The sequence below is a fragment of the Leucoraja erinacea genome, chromosome 9 (assembly GCF_028641065.1).
Source record: "Leucoraja erinacea ecotype New England chromosome 9, Leri_hhj_1, whole genome shotgun sequence".
NCBI lineage: Eukaryota > Metazoa > Chordata > Chondrichthyes > Rajiformes > Rajidae > Leucoraja > Leucoraja erinaceus.
Genome location: NC_073385.1, coordinates 49,395,560 through 49,419,717, shown reverse-complemented (window position 1 = coordinate 49,419,717; position 24,158 = coordinate 49,395,560). Strand labels below are relative to the sequence as shown.

The following is a 24,158-nucleotide window of genomic DNA, read 5'->3' as shown; positions in this document are numbered from 1 at the left end:
TAAATTGTGATGGAGAACCAGCCCCGTCTGTGTTTAAACTGTTTACCTCTCTTGCACAGCTTGCTGCCTGCCTGCTTCAAATGTATTTACTACTGGGTCGTAAGCAGGTAGAGATGATAGTGGCTGGATGCCTTTGAAATTGTTCAAGTTCACTATCACCAAAGCTACAAGGATGTTATTAAGGCTGATAAAAACAGCTTGATATATGCACATATTTTTTAAATGATCCACAACATACCAGGACCCTTGCTGCAGTGCTGTGATGTTGCAAGCTTTTCCTAGTTAATGTTGAGACTCTTTGGTCCTTTGGTTCTGTGCAAGAAGGATTTTTGAGGAGAATTCTTGGTGCTGAGGATTGAACCTGTGCTCCTAATTCCACTGTTTCGAAAAAGGAAAGACAGTTCCAGAGTCTGTACTGTCTGTTTTCTGCTTGATAAATATTTTTGTAGGGTATTTTTGTATGACCTTCTTCGTTAGGATAATTAGGATCCTGACTGACAGTTGTTTGAAACTTATTAGATCTAATGGATTGGCTGCCTTATTATGCACACAACTGCAAGCTAATGCCCTTTCACCAGCCTTGCAGAAATGTCATTGAATGGGTGCAATAAACTTCCATTACAAGAGGTTCAGAGCATACAAGAGCATCAGCCACAAAACATGCTGATTTATTTTTTCCGAAGGCTGATGAGAGCTGCATGTTTTTCCCATCTAATGAGCTGTCCCTTTCTTATGCTTCAGAGGAAATGATTACTGAGGGGTCACCTACCGGGAAACCAGGACCATTATGGATGGAGATTGAAATGAATTGCTGAGCAGCCATTGCTCTGATTAAATCTTTCAAACGAATAGCACTAATGCTTTTATGAAACTTTAATTGTGCCAATATGCCAATATAAATAACTGCTGAGGCACATGTTGACAGCCACAGAAACTCTCGAGGTCTACGGTGCCCATGAATCTGTTGTATTACCACTCCAAAGATTTTACTCCTGCAGTGATGCATTAATGAGAAATGTGGGCATAATTTATTTCTCAATTACCTTAAATACCCCACCATTCCAAAGATTACTTCAAACTGGTGTGAGCATGGAACTACATCTGGTAAACTGTATTTTATTAATTGTTGTATTGTCCACCGATGGCTGTGGAGGGCAAGACATTGGGTATTTATAAGATGAAGATTGACAGGTTCTTGATGAGGATGAGCATCAAAGGTTATGAGGAGAATGAGGTTATGAGGAGAAGGCAGGAGAATGGGGCTGTGGGAAAAATAGATCAGCCATGATTGAATGGCAGAGTAGACTCAACGGGCTGAATGGCCTCATTCTGCTCAAATGACTTGTGGTTTTATGTCGAAGAAATAAATATCGGCATCGGCCGCTGGGATTCAGCAAACCCTGTTGAGACCGATGCACTGAAAGTTTTATAGCTATTTCCAGCTGTCCATTGATCGTTCCATGCATGATATACTCTTTCCATTTGCGCATTGAGGGTTTCATGCATAACATAGCTATTTCCAGTTGTACATTCATTGTTTCATACATGACATAGCTATTTCCAGTAGTCTATTGATGGTTTCATACATGACATGGCTTCATCTGCATGCAGTGCCCCACTTCCAGAATTGGGCTTTATTGATTTTAAAGAAAGCTAAAGTGAGACCTGAGCTAATGCCTGCCTTGGTGACAATTTTCCAAGTTGCTTCAGAGGTCTAATTAGAGGAAAAAGATGGATATTTATCATGTTATCTTGCTGTGTAGCTGTTGCTTGCGCCGACGATGGCGGCCACGGTGTACTGCTCGTTGCTGTTTTGTATGCGTTTGTTCCTTTGTGTCATCTGTGAAAACTCTACAAAGATTACTTTCCCAAGAGAGGTACTCATAAACATCGGACCTACAGTACCTCCAAACATCGTTCTGGATTTCTCTCACTCGCTGGATTATTTGGACATACTCGTCGGCGGGGCTGTGGCTGCGCTGAAGGTCTTGAGACGGAGGAGGACCCGTGGGAAACGCTCTGGAGCACTCACCCGACTCCGGCGACGAGGATCACGCACGAGCTGCAACAAATCGGCCGATCAGCTGAGAAGATTATTGGCTGTAACCTTCCCTCCATTGACGAACTGACCACACTGCAAGGACCAGGAAGCGAGCGGGCAAGATCATCTGTGACCCCTCTCACCCTGGCCCCAAACTCTTTGAATCACTTCCCTCTGGTATTTTATTTAATTCACATGTTTAATCAATAATGTTTTATTATTAATGTTTAATGTTTTATGCATAATTCTTAACTGTCACTGTATATCATATTGTCACTTGTGGGCGGAGCATGAAGGCAAATTCCTTGTATGCAAACTCATTCATTCATTCATTCCTGTTAAGGGGGTTGGGTGGTAACAAAAAGCTGAGATGGATGTGGTGGAGTTTTAGAAGGCATCTTAAAAGGAGGCGAGATAGTTAGATTTAGGGAATTAATTCCTGAATGTGTGGAAACTAAGTGTTGACTTGGCTCTGCATGATCGTGTGAAGTGGGATTTTGCAGTAGGCCACAACAGAAGAAATTGGAGTTAATAGAATGACGGGTTTGGAATCAGTATAGCTTGGAGGAATAAACCAAAGTAACTGATGCATGAACGCTGTTATAATGAAAAATCTAACAATAATCACATGAATTATCACTATTAATAATGAAAAATTATCTATGTGAGCCAAATATGTACACATATCCTAATTAACATGCATGGTATTCTCTATGAAAATATAGATTATTCATATTCACAATCTGTTATATAATTACATCCGTACAGTCTCTTTTCAGGAACCGATTAGCCCAATGATGTAAAATTGATAGCATTAAAATTGATCTAGTTATGTCTCTTGCATAGCCAAAATATCAGGTGTAATGAACAGATCTCTGAACATGTTATGGACAAAGGGTAAAATACTTTATAAACAATTATTGTTTCCCAAAAAAAACTTCCTTTTAATTTTAAAAGAGAAACTGTTGCACAGATATCAATAACTGGAATGGTAGCTTTTGAGAATCATATGTCGCTATCCAAAACGGAATCCCTCTCCATGTCTTATCTAAGCCTCATTGGAGCTGTTTTTGGTCATTGCCCATCTGAGGTGAAACTAAATTAATGAAAACTGAGCTCCATTTATGCTTTGTCTGATAACTATTCAGTAAGGGCAATACCCACTCGACCTTGTCGAGATGGCTGTAGTGTGGATGTGTTCACTATGGATGAGCAGAAAAGCTGGTAATCTGATCAAAGCACGTGGCAGATCTCCACGGGAAAAGCAAAACAGTGCTGCTGTTGTCTCTTATCTTGGGGCAAAGCAAAACCCTGGCATTGAGTGCATTTGAAGGAAGATTTAAAGCATGCCTAGTTGTAACTTAACTCATTCAAGGAGGCCTAAAATCACATCCAGAAACAATGAACTGCTAATGCTGGTTTATTTTTTTTATAAAGGCACAAAATCCTGGAGTAACTCAGAGGGTCAGACTGCATCCCTGCAGAACATTTTGTGTCAAGATCCTTCTTCAGATATGTCCTTTCCTGTAGTCTTGAACATTTCATTGAAGGAAATATGAATTGGGCTCTGGCAAGAAGCTTTGAGAGAACTGGGATGACGATTGTACCATGTTCATTGTGAATGGAGCCTCTACCTGCTGAATGTATGCTACATAAGTATAAAGGTGGTTAAATTACTGTATGAGGAACGGAGGCCTGGACAAACAATCCAGAGATGTGATTTAAAATCAAGCATTTAAATTTAGTTAGAAATCTGTAATTTTATGTCACGATCACGGCAGAACTAAATTGTCCCTGATGTGTAGAATGGAACTTGTGTACGGGGATCGCTGGTTGGTGTGGACTTGGTGGGCTGAAGGGCTTCTTTCCATGCTGTATATCTAACTAAACTAAGCCTGATTCATCATTCATGTGCATCAGTCAAGTGCTTCAATCAAAGCAGCATTGGGTTGTATAGGTTCAATGAACCCGAGCAAATCTGAAGTCAGTGGGCTTTGAGGAGAAATACTCTCATGGCTGAAGTTAAACCTCACCATAAGGAAGATGGATGTCGTCGATATGCACCAATTATACCAATCCCAGGACATCCATCAGTGGAGGAATTCCTCAGTGCAGTTTTGTGGGCTCAGTTATCTTCCACTATGCCCAACAGCATCAAGATCCTTTGTGTCTCCATTAATCGGTTATTCAACTGGAGGTGCTGTGTAACTTCTGCCACTACAAGAGCAGGTTGAGGGCTGGTTAACAGACTGTGCCCCCTCCCCATATATCATACACCAATACATCTACCCTCGCCCATACTTTAACAGTTAGGCACCTGTCAAAGCAAAGCCACTGTTCGGTCTGAATGTCTGTTATTATTTCAATTATTAGGCCCGTTTTAGATATGTTAATTTTAATTTTAAACTGATTGAGAAACAATTTTTTGTTTCATCTGTGTATGTAAGTACTCAGTTAAAATGACTTTAAAGTAAATACTGAATACTGAAGGGCGGGGAATCCTGCACTGAGCAACGCTGCTCCTGACATCCCAAAGACTTTTACTGATCTACAGGAAGCAAGTCTACATTTAACATTATCTTGATGAGAATGGCTCCAACAATACTCCCGAACCTCTGCATCATTCATGGCAAAATCTCCCCCCAATTGGCACCCATCCATCACCCAAACTATTCTCCCTCCCCCCCTTTTCAATGGCACAAAGTGACTGCAGAATGTGTTGTGTACAGACTGATCATCAAGGCTGTCTCACCAGCATGTCCAATACATCTTAGATTGGATGCGAAATGCTGAAGTAACTCAGCGGGTGAAGATCCTTCTTCAGACGATGTTACTCCAGCATTTTGTGTCTATCTCTGGTGTAAACCAGCATCTGCAGTTCCTTCCCACACATACCTGAGATTAGATTAGTTTATTGACATATACACCAGGATGCAATCAAATTTCTTGTTCACATGAAGTTCACAGAGCAAACAGTATATATATATAGTAATGATAAATATAATAAATACAACAAGTGCAAAGTAGCAGAGTAGCACAAGATGATAGTGCAAAGTTTGAGCAGTAAAAAAGAATATTGAAGTGGTGTAATGGAATAATCGAATGAGGGCATACTTGGCAATAATTCCAGTCTTATTGATGCAACACACCGTGAAGACGGACTAGATGGAAGGGAATGACGACTGGACTGATATTCCCCACTCTCTGCAGATTCCGGTGGGGTATGCTAGGCTGAGATGCAGCTCGTCAGAAGACCTTCTACAGTGCATCTGTAGAAGTTCAAGAGAAACCACGTGGACATGCAAAATCATCTTGGAAGAAAGTAATTATGCCAAAGAAAATAATTATGCTGATGCACAATCTCGATCACTGCACCAGGTGGTATGGATGTCTAAGAACCTGAAGCTGTCGGCCATACTACAGATGCCCCAGTAATGAGATCAGGGTTCTGTTCATTCTCTCATTAGAGTCAACAGTCGGCTCTTTCATCTTGCTGATGTTAAGGGCTAGACTATTGTCCTGATACGATGACAAAAGATGTGTGGTCTCTTTTGTATACTTCATCTGAATATTGCTGTAGATTTGGCCAACAATGGTGAATTTAAAGATTAAGTTGGCATTGTATGTGGCTTTCTCCAGATGCTCAGTGGAAGGTATTCTGCCGAGGTGCATGTCAGCCTGGTATTCCCCACCTGAATCAGCTGAGAGTAGTGAATGCCAACCCAGTCATCACTTCCTTCCACCCAGTCCATATTCATGGTGTGTTGGCCCATTATGAATTTTTCAAAGCATGTCATTCAGGTCTATGATTGAGCAACTGGGCGGTCGGCGTTGAGTCGGGTAACGGTAGTTTTGTTGGGGACGAGAATGATGGAAGTTTGCTTCAAGCACATGGGGACAGTAGAATGCTGAAGTAAGAGATTGAAGATGTCAGTGAAGACTGTGGCCGATTGATTGGCGCATGAATTCAGAACCCATCCAGAAACTCCATCCAGCTCAGCGACTTTCCAAGAGTTTAGCTTCTTGAAAGCATATCTGACTTCTGCATTCATGATGCATGGGGCAGTGCCAGAAGTTGCGCAGAATCATTCTTCTTGAATTCCTTGGATCTAACTTTAGCAGAGTGAGTCTTCCTGTTCAACCAAGCTACCTGGTTCTGGTTCTGGTTGATTACTGCACAAACACCTCATCCGTGGTTATCTCGTGCAGGCAGGAGAGACCCTAATTGTCTTTGCCGAAAGGCAATCCTCAACCAGTGACAATTGAGGTACACTTTTTCAAGTTGGTGAATTGATCTTGAACGTGTTCCAGCCGAGTAGACTCGATGGGACGAATAGCCGAATTCTGCTCCTATATCTCGTGGTCCTGATGTAGACCCCTGGCCTGCACTGGGTGCTGCTAATTAACTCTTATTTGGTGCCTCGTGTTTCAGTCTCTGTATCCCCTCAGAAGCAGTACCGACCAACGATCAAGTTAGTCAAAATGAGGGTGAGCGATGGAGCAATAGACCTACTTGATGATGGTGTTGCAGTGGTTGAGAATAGTAACACCCTTCATGGGGCAGGAGACGCACTGATGGTATTTGGGGGGCTACATTTCTGAAGTTAGCTTAATTGAAGTGAAAGGTGAAGAGGAATAGGGCATCAGGATTCACACTCTCGAGAGTTGACAACCAAGTATAATTCACCCAGTGCCACCTTGGCTTTGGCTTGGGGTGGTATGTAGACTGCCATCCAGATAAGGATGAATTCACATGGTAGATGAAAGGCAGTTCATAAATAGGTATTCCAGGTCGAGGGAGCAGAATAGAACAAACACCCTAACATCAGTGCGAAGTATTGCCCAACAAGCGGACATTGCCACCTTTCCCCTTGCTTGAGAACTCTGTACCATCAATACGATAAATGAAGAAGCCTTCAGGTTATATAGCAGGGTCATGTGGGTCAGAGAAGAGCCATTTTTCAGTGCAGCAAAGAACACAGCAATCCCTGATCTTCCTCTGAAACAGCAGCCTTGCTCTGAACTCTTCATCTTTCACCATGAAAGAAAAGTACAACAGAAGCTGGGAAAGATTGGCACTGGCTGGTCCTCAATGATCGGGTTAATGCTAACTGCACTGTAACAGCCTGTACTCGCTGGAGCTTTGACGGTTGAGGGGGGACCTCACTGAAACTTACCAAATAGTGAAAGGCCAGGATAGAGTGGATGTGGAGAGGATGTTTCCACTAGTGTGAGAGTCTAAGACCATAGGCCATACCCTCAGAATAACAGAACATACCTTTTGAAAGGAAATGAGGAATTTCTTTTGGCAGAGGATGTCATTGGGTATTGTTAAGGCAGACATTGACAGATTCTTGATTAGTAAGCATGTCAAAGATTATGGGGAGCAGGTAGGAGAATCGGGTTGAGAGGGAAAGATAGATCAGCTATGATTGAATTACAGAAATGGTATGAATGGTCTATTCTGCTCCTATGACATAAACCTATGAGCCTTCTTCAGATTGATGACATTAATTTCCTTGTCTATTGCTGCACGTAGCAGGGAATGAAATGTGTGTGCGCATGCACATGCATGCACTGGACTGTGGAGGGGGTTTGGCACGTATGCGTGTAGGGAAGGTGAGAATCAATAAATTGATTGGTGCTAAGTAAATATTTTCTCCCTCATTGATTATTTGCATTCTCAATAACAGTCTAAAGTTAAACAAATCAGGTCTACTTTATTTTTGATTTATCTCCTGGTGTGAGAGTATTAAAAGTAAACATTGATTATTCACATCCTTAATCGTACTCCATCATGAATTTAGAGCAAGGTTAATTGGCAGCCCTGCCAACAGTCTGTTGGTGTTTTCGTCTTTTTTAAAAATTGTAGTGCGTCTTAAAAGTCTGTGTAAATGTTCTCTGGTTTATTTTATATGGGGGGGAAGGGGAGGGGGTTGGGGGAAACTCTTTTTTTCAGTTACTTACCTTGCTGGAGATGCGATTATTTTCTGGGTCACTTCTCCGGTCGCTCTGCGGCCTACTATCGATGGAGCTGGAGGCCTCCTCAGACAGACTTTGAGTCCCACAGTGGGGTGTGGACTTAACATCGGAGTTGATACCTTGCCTGAGATCGCTCCAACCGTGGCCTGCGGACTTTACATCGAGAGCTTGTAGTCGAGAGAGGCTGGGCCGGGAGCTCCTACGACGCAGAGGCTCGATCAGCCCTGACGCGGGGATTGGGAGCTGACATCCTCCCGGATGCAGGAGCTGATTGCCCCAATGCAGAGGGCCAAAATGCTGCCGGTTACGGGGGTCAACATCGTTCCATATACAGAGGGCTTGAGGCCCCCGACCGCGGGAGAGCAAAGAAGGAAAGAGATTTGAACTTTTTTTTCGCCTTCAATCACAGTGAAGAATCTGGAGGAGTCACTGTGGTGGATGTTTATGTTAAAATATATTTTGTGTGTTCCGTTGCTTTTTATTTGTATGACTGACTTGGCAAATGAAATGCTTTGTATGTTGCAAAACATACTTGGCTAATAAAATATTATTGTGATTATGATTTTCTTCATGCGTCCATTGCACCTCGAAACAGACAACTATCGAACTCTGAATTTTTAATGAAGGCTAAGGGATAAAGCACATGGAATTAATTCTGCCCACCAATCTTTTAAAGTTGTGAAGGCACGAGGTTTTAGGTGAATGGTTTAAATGAAGAATCAAGCCATCTTAAAAGCAGTGCAACATGAAGTGGGAGTTTTTTTGCTGCCTTTGTGGTATTGTCATCAGCATCAGTAAAACCAATGCCATTTCAATATCTCTGGAAAATATTGCCTTTGGTGAATTGAAAATTTGTGTGCAGCAGAATGGCGCAGCTGGTAGAGCTGCTGCCTCACCGCATCGGAGACTCATGTTTTATCCGGAATTCTCATGCTCTCCCTGTGGATTTTGCATGTTCTACCTCTGACAGCGTGGGTTTGCTCCAGGTGCTCCGGTTTCTTCTCGCTTCCTCAAGCCATGCAAGTTTGTACGCTAATTGGCTTCTGTAAATTGTCCCAAGTGTGGGGAGTGGATGCGAGGGTGGGATAATATGGAACAAGTGTTTAAGGGAGTTCGATGGTCAGTGGGCTGAAGGGCCTGTTTCCATGCTGTATCTCTAAACTAAACTAAACTAAACTAAGGCAGAGCATTTTTCCATTCCTGCTGGGAGACTTTTGGTTTCAATCATCTCAGGTCAGAAACAAAACAAGTGCATGTTACAATTCACCGGATAATTCCCCAAAGTTTCTATCACATTTTGAAGAATCAAATAAGGAGCTAAATTCCCCTTTAAACATCCGTTCCATATGATCGTGTGGTGTCTTGCAATTAAAAGCTTGGAAATCTGGGTATTTTCTAGTTCTATTTATTTTTTTAAACTAACCCCTTCCCTAGGCTCTTGTTTGCACTTGGATTTCAACAGATAAATATGATAAGACCACTTTTTGCTCAAAAACACCCATTGCTCTATTTTGGAAATGGTTTTGGAAAATCAAAGGGCGGACTGACAGAGGTTTTAGCAACTGCTATTTTGGGGTTAAATTAAAATGATATTCAGGATTGGCAAGTGCAACAAAGTATCAAGACATGATCCTTCAATAAACTATGTAGGCAGTGGTTTATTGAAGGCTCATGTCTTGATGCTTCTGATCACTGTAGCGGCACCTGCTGCTGCTCGCAGGTAGTCGAACCCTGCGGTCGTGTGCCTCGGACATGTGACGCTGGGGAGGGTTTGCGTTTTGCGCGCTTTCTGGGCGATGCCCCTTCAGTCACTCAAGACCACCGTTGTGGCTGGATCTGATTTGTTGGTTGTGTGAGACGCATTGTCAGTTTAGCCGTTTTACGAATAAAACTTAATTTAAACCATCGACTCTCGTCTCCATCTGCCAAACCACCATTTTAAATTAACCCCAAAACAGGTGGGGTTAAAACCACTGCCAATCCTATTTCAATGAGAGTCATTGGCCAAATGTTGCCTGCAGATGAATGTGGCTCTTTTAGCATATTACTTACATGCAAAGGAATATAAAAGGCATTTTCATTTATGTGAAACTAAAGTGAATTGTTCATTGCACACAAGCAAGCGCAAAATTAACATCTGTTCAGGGTTTTTTGTTTGTTTCAGAGTGTTTTATTCAGGGGTATCGTGCATTTGGTTCAGTTCAATCTTAAGTCAAACTTTAGGAAAAGTTAAATATGATCCACAGTTTTCTTTATGGCTTAGAAACCCAAATATTGTACAATGATTAATTCTAAACAAAGGTTTTGCTTTTGGGCATTTTGTTTAAAAAATAATCTTGCCAATCCATACTAACTGTTATGCCCCGAAAAAGAGAAATGACAGAGCAACAAATAACTACACTAGGTTCTTGGAAGAGCTGTCACTTTGAAATGTTGAGTCGTTTAAAAGAACGCTAATCGGTCGGGGGGGAAGTGCAACATGTTGTAATTATAGCGTTTCCTAAGATGTGGTCACCAACATGGTGCGACGAAGAGCAGAGGATGTGGCAGAAATATTCGCTGGTGGGATGGATTGTTCACTTCCTCTAGGCACGTTATCATTTGAGCATGCTGAATTCAAAGTTGCTGCAACAGTAAGGTAAACTCATTATCGTTGTTGATCTAATCAGCCATAAAAGTATCTAATTCCTGTTAATATTTTGAGTGAGTGGAATATGAGTAGCATTTCCTGTGATGAATTTAGAAGGGCTCGAGTTCTTATCCGGGTGCCGTAGTTGCTGCTGGTAATTAGTTGATCGTCCCCGCTTGTCTGAATCTTGCTTATTGTCACTTGCGTTGGCTCACATTTAATTTGCACTCCTCCAGTGTTTGTCTTAGAACTGTAAGGCAGATAAATACACAGAAATTAGATAACAATGAAGGATGTGTGTTTATGCCTTTAGAGAAAACGTCACGCACAGGAATATTTCCTGCCACCCATCTGCTGTGCGATATCATTACTATTGGTTGCAAAATAATGTTCTGAACAAGGTGCTGTTTTGCAAAAATACGCATATGCGTTCCGGATTTGTTCTATGCATATCAAAGTCGGCTTAATAGCATGTTACCAGAATCAGTCCATTTTTAAAGTGGTTTCCTAAGTAGTGGTTGGCAAAATGATTCGAAATAGTTAGTCATTCGTTGTAAATCTTGCTGTCAGCATTCCTTTCGTGCCCGCTGATAACTGCAAGTGTTATTCAAACATTTCAGTGGAAATGGATTATTTCTTTAAATAGAGTTTGGAAACTGGGATTGGTCCTGTGCATTATGTCCAGCAAAGGGATTTATAGTTTTGTAACCATGAACTGCTCTGTTTGAATTCAAAATCTTTCCTTTCCCTTCACTTCAAGTGGAGTTCTAAACATAAATCATCTCTATTCCCCAACCTCCCCACACTCCTCAATCCTTCAAGTCTTAGGGTTGTTAGGATAGAGACTTTAGATTTAGGATTAAGTTTTAGCATGGAGATAATCCATGTTGGAGTAATTTTTAGAATGGGCCTGATGCTTGTTACAGGCAGTCTTGAACACCAACTTTTTTCTTTCCTTCCTATCTTTCTCTTTCTCGTTTGCTTCTTCCACCCCCCTCCCCTCCCCCTCTTCGGCCCCCTCACTCTCTTCACCCCCCCCCCCCCTTCCCTCCCGTCCCCCCCCCCCCCCCCCCCCTAGTCTATCTCTCTCCCTCTCTCCTCCCTCCTCCCAAATCCCTCCCCCTTTGATTATTGTTGGAGTTTTTAAAACATTTTAAAATCAAACTTTTTTTTTTGCCCACTTCTCCCAATGCCTCCTTCCATTCTCTCAGCCACTTTGGGTGCATGTTTACATTGACTTATATCAATTAGCACTTCCAGATTTAAAGTTAACATAGATTCAGTACTCATTATTTTGTCTGAGTGTTTAAATATGCAAGCTGTTGTTAATCCCATTCAACCATGCCACAGATTCTTTGAAGCATGTGCTGTTCTATCCTCATTACTGACAATAAAGGATCTATCTATCTATCTATCTATCTATCTATCTATCTATCTATGAGTCTAGATGAGGTTTTGTGGACATATCTGAAAAATATTGAAATGTTTGTTTCCCACTGATTGCAAAAGATGCAGAACACATTAACTAGTGAATGGCATATAGGAGACAAGGAGGATCGAAATAGACTGATGAAATGCAAGATGCAACTGAATGTGACTCAATGTGAAGTGATCCAATTTAGCAGAATCGACACCAAGAGAACAATGGTCTCAGTGATGTTATTCTGAAAAACACTTGGGGTTGCCCCTTAAACAAGGGAAGGGATATTATCCCAGGGGGTCACATCACTGAAAAAGGTGCCTGGTATAATGATAGTTTGCTGAACACTACCAAATAAAATGCAAATGGATGTATGTATATAGCCACTGAAAATGTCAGAGGAATTTTGCGCAGTTTTTGTTTTGTACATATTTTTTATTCTGCGTAAAGTTTGTATTGGTTTTAAAATCAAAATCTGGACACTGACTTAGGAAGGAATGGATGTGGAGCTGATTTTCCAGGATACATCCAAATTTTGTGAAGATTAAATTATTCTATTTAGATTTTAAAACAATTCAGGAGGCTTAATAGATATTTAAATTTGTGGCTTGTTTTGATCAAGTAGGGAAACATTTTTATCTCAGAAGTGGGTTGATAACAAGAGCTCATAGACTTTAATGATTGATAAAGGGACAAAAGAGGAAATTACATTTTTTAAATGGAGGGTGGGGGGGTGGGGCTCAGTGGAGGCTGGTTGAATGGGTGGAGGAATCAGTTTCTTGATAATTTTCCAAAGGCAATGGTTATCTTACAACATCAGTGATAATATGCAAATTTTAAAGTGTCAGAAGTCTCGTAAGTGTTGCTGTTTACAGAGGCAAATAACAGGGGAAGAGCTTTTAATAGAACATTAAGAAGACAATATAGGTCAGGAGCAGCTGACAGTGGTAGAGATGCCGCCTTGCAGCACCAGAGACCTAGGTTCGATTCCGACCTCGGTTGCTGTCTGTACGGAATTTGCACGTTCTCCCTGTGATCACGTGGATTTACTCCGGGTGCTCCAATTTCCTTCCACATTCAAAAGACGTGCAGGTTTGTTGATTAATTGGCTTTGGTAAAATTGTAAATTGTCCCTCGTGTGTAGGGTGGTGTTCCTATACGGGGTGATCACTGGTCAGCGCGGAGTCGGTGGGCTGAAGGGCCTGTTCCTGCTGTATCTCAAGTCTAAAGCAGCCAGAGGAATGATAGATGAAAGAGGCTATCCCTTTTGGCAACAGAGTTTTGGGTCATTTCAGATACACAGAAGGTAAAATGATGTGATCAGCCTGGGTAAAATGGACAAGCTTTGGAAATAACATAGACATACGTTTCATCTGTGTTTTACAGAAGGATTGGTGGAGCACAGTGATGCTACAAAGATGGAAATAGGCAGAATTGTTGATGTATTATACCATTTGAATATGTACATGGAGAATGATTTGTAAAATTCTAGGATTAAACCAACATAATTGCCATGCAAGACTAATTTGTTGTTCTCTTTCAAAGAGCTGGCAAGAACACGATAGGGCAGACCTCGACCATGCTGTCAGTTACATGATTTTGTGAGTTTCTTAAATTAATTCGCTGCATGTTGCAGGGCTGCCCACGTTGAGTGAGAGTTGGGAGTGGGAAATTGCGAGAGACCAAGCCCGAGGGAGGGGGGGAGTGGTGTGGGGTGTGGGAGGAGGGTGTCCCCCTTCCCATTGGTATGGAACTTTTTGCAATTTTCAGCTTGAAATTGTGCAATATGGTGCATACTGCATTCATATGGTGCATCTCAATGTATTCATGTATGGATATCAGGTTATAATCAAACACTTGGCCCATGCTGACCACCTGGGTCTGACTGCTCACCTGGTACTCCTGGCCCTGACCCCAGTTGCATACCTTCTCAAGTCAAGTCAAGTTTATTTGTCACATACACATACGAGATGTGCAGTGAAATGAAAGTGGCAATGCTCGTGGACTTTTGTGCAAAAGACAAACCAAACAAATTATAAACACAATCATAACACACGTATTATTTTACATAATAAATAATGGAAGGAAAAACGTTCAGTAGAGTTAGCCCCTGGTGAGATAGGCATTTACAGTCCGAATGACCTCTGGGAAGAAACTCCTTCTCAACCTCTCCGTTCTCACCGCATGGCAACGGAGGCGTTTGCCTGACCGTAGCAGCTGGAACAGTCCGTTGCAGGAGTGGAAGGGGTCTCCCATGATTTTATTTGCTCTGGAGTTGCACCTCCTGATGTATAGTTCCCGCAGGGGGGCAAGTGAAGTTCCCATAGTGCGTTCGGCCGGACGCACTACTCTCTGCAGAGCCTTCTTGACCTTGGCAGAGCAATTCCCAAACCAGATGGTAATATTTCCGGACAGGATGCTTTCCACCGCCGCTGCGTAGAAGCACTGGAGGATCCTCGGAGACACTCAGAATTTCCTCAATTGCCTGAGGTGGTAAAAGCGCTGCCTTGCCTTACTCACGAGTGCTGAGGCTTGTGATGCCCATGTCATATCCTCGGAGATGTGGACTCCCAGATATTTAAAACAGTTTACCCTATCCACAGGATCCCCATTTATCCTCAATGGAGTGTACGTCCTCGGATGATGTGCCCTCCTAAAATCCATGATCAGCTCCTTCGTTTTTTTGATGTTCAAGAGGAGGCTGTTATCCTGGCACCAGAGTGCTAGATCAGCCACCTCCTCCCGGTAGGCCTTCTCATCGTTGTCTGAGATCTGGCCCACCACCACAGTGACCTCATTCCTGACTCCAGCCTTATACCTGGTCCACTATTCTACCCCTGATCATAGTTGCTTACCTGCTTAGGTTCCCAGTGCTGAACACTCCCCTGGTCCCAGCTTTGCTGCACACCTAGTACTATTCCAAACCGTGACTCTGGATGCACACTTGGCCTTGCTCAGTATTTTGGCCAGGATTGCCTTCGAGACAGGCTCAGAAATATGGGCAGAATTGTCTTTCAAGGCAGGGTCAGAATTGTGGCCAGAATTGTCTTTCGAGACAGGCTCAGAATTATGGCCAGTATTGTCTTGCAAGACAGGCTCGGAAATCGGGCCAGAGTTGTCGTTCAAGGCAGATACGAAATGATGGCAGGCGTGGCCTGTTCATTATGAAAGATGGCTGATTAACAACTGATTTCATAGGGCAGATCAATGACAACACAGAATGGGTGTTGGATCACACCATATTTATGAAATTCTGATTGTTGTTGTTTTCATGCTTATTCACAGGTTGCAAAAATATGTGGCATAACAGTGGCGAAAGATACATTCTCGCTACAAGGAGGAGGAATAGTCTTTTATGTCTTCCTCCATTTTGCTTCTTCATTCGGGTCTTCAAATACAGCCATCAAGAGCCCGCTTTAGGTTTCCTACTGTGTGATTGGCCTATGCAGCTTTGATTCCAGATTTGTCGGGAATAATAATACAACCTTATTTGTTTATACGAAACGTCACTTGGCTGGTTGAGCCTGTGGTTCGGGAAATCAGCCGTTGCATGATAAAATCAATTTATGTTCTGCAGATTCTCAATAGGCTACCCTACGGCTTGGGTTGTCACACCTATCCTTGTATGTGTTCAGAGTGCTGGGATAGCACCAAAAATGCAGTACTTGTCTTCTTCAGGTGATGGGAAGCCTTTTTTTAATGCTCATGTTACATTTAAAAATGGTACAGATTACTGACGTCTTGGAGTTCATTTTAAATGGTCTTTTGACAATAATTGAGATAGGGTCATTAATTGTGCCAACGTGCCTTCCCATCATATTTGCTGCAGCAAACGAGACCCACTCTGTCGGGTTCATCCCGGATATCGAGTTTGTAAAGGATATTTTTAACACATGTTCTCCCAGGACAAGTACAATGCAGTATGGGATGTTGACATTGTGTTAACACTATTTCACCAGGGGATTTCAGCTATATCCTTAGCTTTGGCCGGATCGCATTAGGTAGTTATCCTCCTGGCGCTGGTTTAACGCAACAGATAAGTCGCTACATAATTGCGACTGGACAAGATGATTACATCTGTAAATAATATGTATAGTATTTTATGTTTATAATTTACTTAAGCAGAGCAGAAGGGGTGTCAGGTCTCAAAATAGTTCAAGGCATACCCAAGGACCTTTGGTTATGTGAGGGCACACATATACAACAATACGTCAAGGTCTGAACTAGCTATGCTTGTTAGTTACAAAAAACTTTATAAGAACGTATCTGTTCAGACCATTTCCAGGTGATAAAATGTAGTTGATTTATGCAGGAATAGATACTGATTCCAGATCTCACTCTACCATGGCTGCTACAACATCAGCAGCAAGGGTTATTTACGTTCCACTGGACCACATCCTAACGGCTGCAGCATGGTCAAACAAATGAATTTCCAAACATTTTATAATAACCTGTTTCCAGACATGGGGTATTTGTCAACTTTATTTTACGTTCTATTTATAGTTTCCATCCGGATGAGAGGTGTGACTATTATTATTACTTCATTTAACAGCATCAGCATGTTTTAAATCTATGTCATGACTGTATGCATTATGAATGTTTGCCTCATTTGTCAATGGAGCAGTTGTGGTTGTGTAGACTTGTTTCTCATGGCATGAAATCACAGAGCTTTGAAATCTTCACCTAGTCACTCACGTGACTCTGAAGTAAAATAGTAAGATTAAACGAGAACTTACCAGTTTGAAGTTTGATCTTTACTTTATGAGGAGTTACAATGAGGGATTACGTGCCCTCCGCTCCCAACCCTCATAAAGATCATCTGGTAGTTCTAGTTTTCTCTAATCTTACTATGTTACTTCAATTATTGTCATCTGTTATTTCACACCGCTGCTTTGAAGATTGATGCGCATGCGAACGACCGGGGTCTTCTTCACGTAATCCCTCATCGTAACTCCTCATAAAATAAAGATCAAACTTCAAACTGGTAAGTTCTCATTTTATCTTACAATTCTACACCAATTCCCAGGGTCCTACAGTTCACAGTTGAAGTCCTGCCCGGATTTGACTTCCTAAAAGCCAACACCTCACATGTCCCTGAATTAAACTCCATTTGCCATTCCTCAGCCCACTTGCCCAACTGATCAAGATCCCACTATCATTTATTTTAACATATTTAAAAGTACTATATTCATTTTTCTCACGTTTGTCCTCATACTTTTCGCTTTCTTCCTTTAATCCTCTCTTTCTGGTTCTGAGTTTATTCCCACCTTCAGGTCTGCTATTTGCTTTTGTCCCATGCATTTTCTTTTTCAATTTAATACACTATTCAACACTATTCACTTGTCATCATTGTTTCGTTTCTCTAGCGTTTTTCCTTTTCTCTGGGATACATTTTTGCTGAGTGTTATGTCACCTTAAATGACTACCACTGCTTGCTAATTCCTTTTCTGCCAACTCTGCCCATGTTAGTCAACAGAGTCATGGACTCGTACAGCGTGGAAGCAGGCCTTTTGTCCCAACGTACCCACGCTGACCAATATGTTCCTCTACTGTACACTCCTCCTACCTTCTTGCATTTTGCCCATATCCTTCTAAATCTATCCGATCCATGTATCTATTCAAATGGTTTTTAAACATTGCGATAGTACCTGCCTCATCTCCCTCCTCTGGCAACTCATTCCAGATGCCGACCACCCTTTGTGTAAAAACATTTGCCCCCAAGGTTCCTATTAAATCTTTCCAGCCTCACCTTAAATTTATGTCCCTTGGTTCTTGATTACCCAACTCTGGGTAAAAAACAGTGCATCTACCCTATCTGTTCCCCTTCGCTTAGCTGGTCAAAGCCTATTCTGGTAGATCCTCATTTTCTAAATGTAAGCTGTCTGGTTCATGTGCTCGCCCTGTAAGGTTTGTGAAAGCATTGTTGGTAGAACTGCGCTCTTACATTTGATTGATTGTATTGAATTGAGTGATACAGTGTGGAAACATGCCCATCGCCTCACCGAGTCCACGCCCGACCATCGATCATCGGTTCACAGCTTGTTCTGTGGTATCCCACAGAATACATTATACTACACAGGTACTAGCAACCTGTTACCTGTCAACATACACAACGCAATCTTGGAAGCTTTCAATTCATAGTGTAAGAATGATCTTTTTGTTTTAATTCCAGGATTACATTTCTAATTTAAAAGATTTGTTTCCTTTTCAAGCTTAGCATGGTAATTTGTCAGTTATGATCATTATTAAAGAATGTTGACGATCTGGTTTGAGTGCTCCGGGAAAGGGTGCTGCGTTTCCGGAAGATTAGTTTATGTATTAACATGTGCACTTGTTATGAGCAGCACCTCATATTCCACTTGGGCAGTCTGCATCACGGTGGCCTGAACATTGACCTCCTATTTCCGTTAGCCCTTGCTGTCTACTCCCATTCTCAGCTCTCCCTCAGCCCTCTGGCTCCTCCTCTTCCTTTCTTCTTCCCCCACCCAGTCTGCATCAGTCTGAAGAAGGGTTTCGGCCCAAAACGTTGCCTCTTCCCTTCGCTCCATATATGCTGCCGCACCCACTGAGTTTCTCCAGCAATTTTGTCCCATTCAAGGACCCAAGCAGTCATTCCAGGTGCGACAGAGGTTTACCTGCATCTCCTCCAACCTCATCTATTGCATCCACTGCTCTAGATGTCAGCTGATCTACATCGGTGAGACCAAGCGTAGGCTTGGCGATCGTTTCGCCAAACACCTCTGCTCGGTCCGCATTAACCAACCTGATCTCCCTGTGGCTCAGCACTTCAACTCCCCCTCCCATTCTGAATCAGACCTTTCTGTCCTGGGCCTCCTCCATTGCCAGAGTGAGCACCACCGGAAACTGGAGGAGCAGCACCTCATATTCCGCTTGGGCAGTTTGCACCCCAGCAGCTTGAACATTAACTTCTCCAATTTCCGGTAGCCCTTGCTGTCTCCTCCCCTTCTCAGCTCTCCCTCAGCCCTCTGGCTCCTCCTCTTCCTTTCTTCTTCCCCCCTCCACCCTGCATCAGTCTGAAGAAGGGTTTCGGCCCGAAAAGTTGCCTCTTTCCTTCGCTCCATAGATGCTGCCACACCCGCTGAGTTTCTCCAGCAATTTTGTCTACCTGCACTTGTTATACACAGGGCCGGCCTTAGGGGGTGCGGGGCCCAATTGGGAAAATTCTGGTGAGCCCCAGGTTCCCAGCCAAGGTCTGTAGAATCATAGAAATACAAATAAAGTCTATTATAGACTTTATATCTCTATGGTAGAATGGAAAGTAATCAAAATGTGCACTTAAAAAGTGCCTGCGAGTTAATGGACCAAACAGATCTAAGCTACATTTTAATATAAAATTGCATACGTGTAAGCCTACAAGTAACAAAGAAAATGTGTAGATCACCTCTAAAAAGTACATAGTTACAATACCACTTGTTTTAGTGACTGTGGAATGAAAAACAAGTAATTTAATTAACTAGATCCTGGAAAACCAATAACTATTGTCGAAAAACCAGTCCAGGCATTAAACTTTGGGCTTCAGCCCCATCCTGCCTTTTGGGTTTCTACCCCATCCTAACTTAGTTGTGTGTGTGTGTGTATGTTCGTTATCTGTGCGTGTGTGGGAGGGAGGGAGAGGATGGAGGAAGGAGAGAAGGGAGAGGGAAGTAGAGAAAGAAGGGAGGGAGGGAAGGAGAGAAAGAAGGGAGGGAGGGAAGGAGAAGGGAAAAGAGAGAGAGAGGAAGGAGGGAGGGGAGAAGGGAAAAGAGAAAGAGGAAGGAGTGAGGGAAGGAGAGGAAAGAATGGGAGGGAGGGAAGGAGAGATGGGAAAAGAGAGAGGAAGGGAGAGAGGGAGGGAGGGAAGGAAGGAGAAAAGGGAGGGAGGGAAGGGAAGGAGAGAAGGGAGGGAGAGGGCCGGCGGCAGGAGCGGATACCGGGGTCCGGGCGGACGGGTGTGAGCTGAGGCCGAGGTTTGTAAATGGTGCTCCAACGCCCGGCCCGGCCCTCCCGGTGTTGTCTATAGGATCTTTATTGTCCACAGCGTCTCCCCGGGGAGAGAGGGGGTGGAACCGGTGCTGTTTACGTGAACCACGACGACTGGAGGGGTGGGAACGCTGCCCCGGGACCGTGAGGGAATGGCCCACCTCTCCCTCTCCCCCTTCTCCATTGTCCCTCACACCCCCCCTCCCCATCTACCCCTTTCTTCCTCCTCCACCCCTCTACTCTCTCTCCACCCATCCCCCCCCCCCCCCCCACCCCCCCCCCCCCCCCCCGCCCTCCAACCTACTCTCTCTCCACCCCTCCACCGGGGGTAGATCTACCCGAGCCGAGAGTCGCTACTCCAAAGATCCTAGAGCAGAGCTTTGGATTACTCTGGTGCGGGGCCCCCCCTTAGACGAGGGGCCCAATTGGGAGTAATCGGTCCAATCAGCTTAATGCCGGCCCTGGTTATACATTGGAGGATTGCATTACCCCTTCAGTTCTCTTTAATGTTGGCATGTTATTGTATCCACATTGAAGACATACATATAGTCTTGAATTAAAACCTGGAACAAACATGTTTGTTTCCATTTACAGTTGAACATTATAACTGCATGCACATAAAGCTGTTGTCAAGCCAACTGGAATGCTTAGGGGGAAATAGTAATTATTCACTATAGACGAATACTTCACCGAATAGAACACACTGTGTGGGTTGCTGAATTTTCTTCAATATCAAAAGATAATTTCAGTAATTTCAAATCAAGACTCGAGCAAACATAGAATAAAACATCATTATGAGACAAATCTAATGATGAAGTCTGTTTGAAGAAGTGTTCGACAAACTTCAAAAGCCAAGTGTGTTTAATTTTTATATGCACCAACAGCGGAACAATGCAGTTCTTTTTTGCTGCAGCTTAACGGGCCCGTAATCACAGATATTATATAAAAAACAAAAAATGCAATAAATGAATACTGACTGAATGCATCAGGGCTTGCTTCGGTCTGATGTGACAACTGAAGTCCATTGTGCAACCAAAGACACAGTTCGTAAAAGATCATAGTTGCTGTTATGTAGTTTCAAGAGTCTGATGATTGCTGAGAAGAACCTATTCCTAAACCTAGTGGTCACTGATTTTAAGCTCCTGCACCATGGTAGGGCTGAAATGAGAGTATGGCCAGGCTAGTTTAGATAAGCTTAGTTTATTATTATCACATGTATCAAAGTCCCGTGAAAAGCTTTTGTTTGCGTGCTAACTGGTCAAAGAAAAGCCTATATATGAATAGTGTGGATATTTGATGACATTGGTTGCCTCTTTGAGGCAACGCCTGATGATCTCTTCTAAGGTGGGGAGTTCAGAACCTGCATTAGACTGGCCAGTGTCTATCGCTCTGAAGTCTCTTTCGTCACTGAGCATTGGAGTTGTTGAACCAGTCAGTATGTACTCCACCATACATGTGTATAGGTGTGATAGAGTAGTTGTTGACATACTGAATCTCTTCAATCTTGTGAGGAAGTAGAGGCATTGATGAGCTTTTTTAGTGATTGCATTGATATGCTGGGCCCAGGACAGGCAGATCCTCGGAAATATGCACACCCAGGAATATGAAGCTATTTGCACTCTCCGCCACTGTCCCATTAATGAAGACTGGTTTGTAGAAACCCATCTTTCCACTCTAAGTCCAATATTATGGTGAGAGTAAGATTGGTGTCCTGGTACCATTCAATCAGATCAGACCTATGTTAGATTCAAAATACACAGCATTTTGTTATTATGTCAATGGCTTAACCATATCTCTCTCAAACCAAGAAAAATTACCTTTGGTTGATGCCTTTCATTTTTACTGTCAGGAATATAATTTCAAGTTTAAAAAAAAAAAAAATAACATCACTGTGTGGTGATAGAAAATGAAGTATTATAATCTGAAATAATGTAGATGATTCAGGTTAAACAGATGGAAAATAAATGGAATATAATAGCACTGTGAAAACTTCAAATAATTCAGACTTGCAGTGTTTTTAGTTCATCATCCAGTATTATTTTCCAGTATATTATGGGAGAATGAGGTTCTCCTGAGTATTTCAGCTAAGTCTTTAGTCAAGGCTGAAGTAATAACTGCAGATCTTTGAATCCCATAAGGTTTAGATTTGGAGGATAATTTCATCAGCGCAAAGTGCGTTGTGTGTTGAGGCAAGAGAAACAAATATGGCAAATAGTGAACTGCAAGAAAGAAAGGCTTGCTTTCAAAACATTAATAATGTATGCTCTTCAACTTAGCTGCAGCAACAGTTTGTCCGTGAATATTGGAACATAAATAAGAGCAGGAGTTATTTAATAGCTATTTCACCTCAGTAGAAGCTTTGTTTTTCATCTAAATAGGTTGAAATTGTATTATTGCGCGTGGATGTGCAGAGTGGATAAATATTTATTTTTGTTCAAATTCAGCATCTATTGGCTCTAATAGATACCAACCCCCCTCCCCTCCCCAACCAACACACCCCAGTCTGCAAAGAATGGACCCTACACTCTCTCCTTCCCATTCACCACTTCACACCTACTTAAGGCAAGACCAGTTTGAAAAGACTGAACCATTACCCACCCCAACCACAGCCTGACCTAAGTCTGCAAATACTGGGCCCTTCTACATCCGCCGCCCTCCAATCACCGCTTCGCACCCAATTACCCACACCCTCCTTGCTGAACAACATCACTTCATCAACAATAAAAATAGAGGAGATGGAGAGGCATTTCAGAATACAGAAAAGCCGGAAATCGCCAGGACCTGACAATGTTTTCCCATCTACTCTCAAGCTCTGTGCCAAACAACTGGCATCGGTCTATACAGACATTTTTAACCAGTCCCTGCAAACATGTACCGTCACTGTCTGCTTCAAATTCTCCACTATTGTTCCTGTACCCAAAAAGGCAAGGATTACTTGTCTTAGAGACAGGAAACATGTTTCCGATGTTGGAGGAGTCCAGAACCAGGGGCTACAGTTTAAGAATAAGGGGTAAGCCATTAAGAACGGAGTCGAGGATACACATTTTCTCACAGAGAGTTGTGAGTCTGTGGAAATCTCTGCCTCATTGGAGGCCGGTTCTCTGGACACTTTCAAGAGCGAGCTATATAGGGTTCTTAAAGATAGCAGAGTCAGGGGATATGGGGAGAAGGCAGGAATGGGGTACTGATTGGGGATGATCAGCCATGATCACATTGAATGGCGGTGCTGGCTCGAATGGCGTACTCCTGCGTCTATTGTCTATTTAATGACTACAGGCCTGTTGCACTGACCTCTGTAGTCATGAAGACACTTGAAAGGCTTGTGCTGGCCAAGCTGAAAAATATCACGATCCTATGCAGTTTGCATATCGGGCCAATAGATCTGTGGATGATGCAGTCAACCTGGGCCTGCACTTCATCATACAGCACCTAGACCACCAGGGGACCTATGCGAGGATCCTGTTTGTTGATTTTAGCTCTGCATTCAACACCATTGTGCCAGAGACTCCAAGCTTTCCGAGTTGACTGTGCCTGAACTCCTCTGTCAGTGGATCACCAGGTTCCTGACAGACAGGAAGCAGCATGTGAGGGTGGGAAAGCACATCTCGGACCCGCAAACGCTCAGCATAGGAGCACCGCAAGCTGCATACTCTCTCCTCTCCTCTACTCTCTCTACACCAAAGACTGCACCTCCACAGACACCTCTGTCAAGCTTCTCAAGTTTGCGGACGACACAACCCTGATTGGACTGATCCAGGATGGGGAGGAATCTGCCTACAGACAGGAAGTGTCACAGCTGGCCTCCTGGTGCCATCGCAACAACCTGGAGCTCAATGCTCTTAATACAGTGGAATTGATTGTAGACTGTAGGAGAGTTCCCCCTCCCCTCACCCCACTCACCATCAACAACACTACAGTAACATCTGTGGAGTCTTTTAAGTTCCTGGGAACCATCATCTCCAAGGACCTTAAGTGGTGGACCACCATCGACTCCACAGTAAAAAAGGCACAACAGAGGATGTACTTCCTACGGCAGCTGAGGAAGCACAATCTGCCACAGGCAATGATGGTCCAATTCTACACGGCCATCATAGAGTCTGTTCTCA

General features: G+C 43.0%; 1 protein-coding gene across 7 annotated transcripts in view; it reads left to right on the top strand.

Annotated features, from left to right (window-relative positions):
- Positions 1-24,158, top strand: part of LOC129700355 (alpha-(1,6)-fucosyltransferase-like) — a 664,773-nt gene that overhangs the window by 433,173 nt on the left and 207,442 nt on the right. The window contains exon 1 of one of the 7 annotated variants that reach the window (XM_055640768.1): positions 10,544-10,661. The exons of the other annotated variants lie outside the window; for them this stretch is intronic. The gene's annotated coding sequence lies outside the window, so the exon portion shown is untranslated. Of the gene's footprint in view, positions 1-10,543; positions 10,662-24,158 lie in introns of those variants that run through there. 7 annotated transcript variants of the gene reach the window in all.